Here is a 2801-nt window from a genome sequence, read left to right as displayed (position 1 = left end):
TGTTTGTGCCTCGCCCGCAGGTGCAGTGCCGCATCCAGCCCGAGTGGATGCAGTGAATCCCTGCAGGGCTGCACGCCGCGCGTGTTGGGGTGCAGCGTTACTTCGGTGCTCACATAACGCGGATGTGAAAAGCAGTGATGGCCCGCAATGGGCCCACATGTGATTATCGGGTTTGTCACTCCGGGAGCCGAGCGGTGCTGTTTCAGAGTGCACGGGAAGAGCAGGCGGCCTCACGTGTTGCAGCTCAATCCCTGCCGGGCGGGTCTCCTGGTGTTAGAATGAATGGGTTATGCCATACCTGCACGCCCGAGCTGCTGCAGGGAGCTGCGGTGTGGCTGCGGCTGGCCCGGCTCTGCGGGGACCTGCGGGGACACGAGTGCTGCCTGCAGCCCTGGAGGTACTGCTGCGGGCAGGGACATGGGGACATGGGGATATGGGGACCCAGGCATACAGGGACTCAGGGATGCAGAGGATATGCGAAGCATTTGCAAGTCATAGCAGGGCAATGAGTAATCGTCCTTAACTCATCTTTTCCGTAGCATGTTTGGGGGAGAATTCGCTGAGGATGGTGTTTACCAAATCCAGGGGAAAAAAATAGAAATCTCAGAATGGGCACCTTGAGTTGGGAGAGGCTCTGTGTGGTCTCACCCACATCATCATGTGAAGGGCTGGGAGCTGGGCAGGGGCTGGGTGCCCAGGGGGATCCCACTGCCCCTCCATCCTTTCCTTGGCCACTCAGCCCGGGCTTTGCCATGCCCCAGCCACGGCAATGACAGCCACACAGAGCATGGAAAGGGGCAAGTGTAAATCCAGTCCTTCTGGGACTCGGTAGGATATCTGTGGCCATGATGTTTCCCATGTAGCAGCCACCCAAAGCCGGTGCTATCCCATGGGGACATCCAACAGCATGGTGCCCGGTCTGCCACTGGAAGCAGAGCAGCAGATCAGTGCCCACCCCATGCACTGGGCTGCTGCTGACGGAGCTGGAGATGCTCATAGGATCTGTGCCTAGGCTGGCTGGGGCACGTGAGCATCACGTGGTGGCTCTACCCAAAGGAGACCTCCTGGCCAAGAAACAGGCATGGGCTCTCACTTTGGTCTCTTGGCATCACTTCATCCATGGGGTAGGTGCTGCCTGTCTGATCTCTGCCAGCATGTTCCCATTTCCGTACTACATCTTGTGGAGACCAGGATAAAACCATGCCATTGGATCTCAGCAATTAACATTAATGAATGAGTCTTAAAGCCTCCTTCAAGCAATGCATCAGGCAGAGCCTCTGCACCAGGCCTTATTAGCCATCAATCCTTCCAGCATCCCAGTGGCTCTCCTAAACCATCATTGGGATGAGGGTGGGAGTGGGAGCATTTAAGGCACCCTTTGCCCCCAGGTCCTGAGTGCATCCCACACCTTTATTCCCAGTACCCCACAGAAGAAAACGCTTCTGTTTCCATGCACCACCCTGCAGAAATCAGTGCAGCTGGGGCCTCCCAGTGATTTTTGCCCTGATGAAGCTGAAGCTGAAGGCATCATCTCAGCCTCCAGCAGGGAAAATAGGAACATGCCAGCACTGTGGGACCAGGGATGTTGGTTCTGAGCTTCTGGATGGTTGCTGCTGGTTCTGGCACTCCAGTGCTGCCCTGCGCTGTGCCAGCTGCCCCATGGCACACTGCTTTCCTTTGCAGCTGGGACAGGACCCATTGCTCCATGCTGGAGGAAGGCACTCTGTGGGCTTCCCACCCCCTTCTGCACCTCGGTGCCACCAGCAGGTCCCCCTGAGAGCAGTCACTGCTCTGCACTGCCACAAGTTTCTCAATCAGGGCCGGTGTATCCCAGGCTGCCCACAGCCAACCCACTGAGGAATGCAGGGCTGGCACTGCCACAGTTATGCAGAACACCCAAATGAGCCTCTGCTATGCTGTGCATTCATTTTAAGCCCCAGTTTCCGGCCTCTCCCACCCCCCTGCTCATGCGGGCACGGAGCAGTCCATGCCCGGCTGTGGCTCAGTGCAGGGTCTCCGTCCCCTGCAGGTGCCCCACATTGCATGCAGCTCCCCTCAGCCTCAGCGTTTTGCTTCCTGTTCACTCCTCTGGGGAGGGCGCGAAGTGCAGTGCAGGAGCATTGGCGTGCGGTGGGAGGTGCTGTGCGTGCGAGGTTCTGTTTGCAGGAGCAACGCTGCTGCTGCCCGCACTGCCCCCTCACAGGGACACCCTGCGGCGTTCGGGGACCTTCCATCCAGCCCTGCCCGTGGGGGTGCTGAGCCCCGGCGGGGAAGGTGCTCGTGCTGCAGGAGCGTGCTGCAGGGGCCGCGATGGGGTTGCGGCACTTGGCAGCATCGCGCATCCGGGTGACGCTGCAGCAGCGCGGGTCGCGTCGCTGCAGGGAGCGGTGCGGCAGAGAGCGGCTGTCTCCCGGCATTCAGCAGCCAACCCGTCCTTGCCGTGAGCTGCAATGACCCCGTTCCTTCTCGTGCGAGGCGCTGCGGCTGCAGCCGGGAGCAGATGAGAGGCCGCGGGGCCGCTGCCGCTCTGCGCAGGGTTTGCTGCAGGGTTGCAGCGTGGGGACGCCGCGCTGCCGCAGCCGCTGCCATTGGGCCGTGGGGGCTGCAGGGGATGCAGCGGGATGCGTGCGTGCCACGCCGGGCTGTGCATCCGCTGGAGAATCGGCACGGAAATATCTCGCCCCAAATCCAGGGCAGAAAGCGGCTCACCGTCTGCAGCGCAGAGATTCGGTGCCGTGCGCTTATGGAAGGATCATTTGAATTTGAAAGATTAAAATCCCGCCCTTCCCCTCCCGCATTCC

The sequence above is a fragment of the Meleagris gallopavo genome, chromosome 23, assembly GCF_000146605.3.
Source record: "Meleagris gallopavo isolate NT-WF06-2002-E0010 breed Aviagen turkey brand Nicholas breeding stock chromosome 23, Turkey_5.1, whole genome shotgun sequence".
NCBI lineage: Eukaryota > Metazoa > Chordata > Aves > Galliformes > Phasianidae > Meleagris > Meleagris gallopavo.
The sequence above is the reverse complement of the archived record's forward strand: the minus strand, read 5'-3'. Positions refer to the sequence as shown.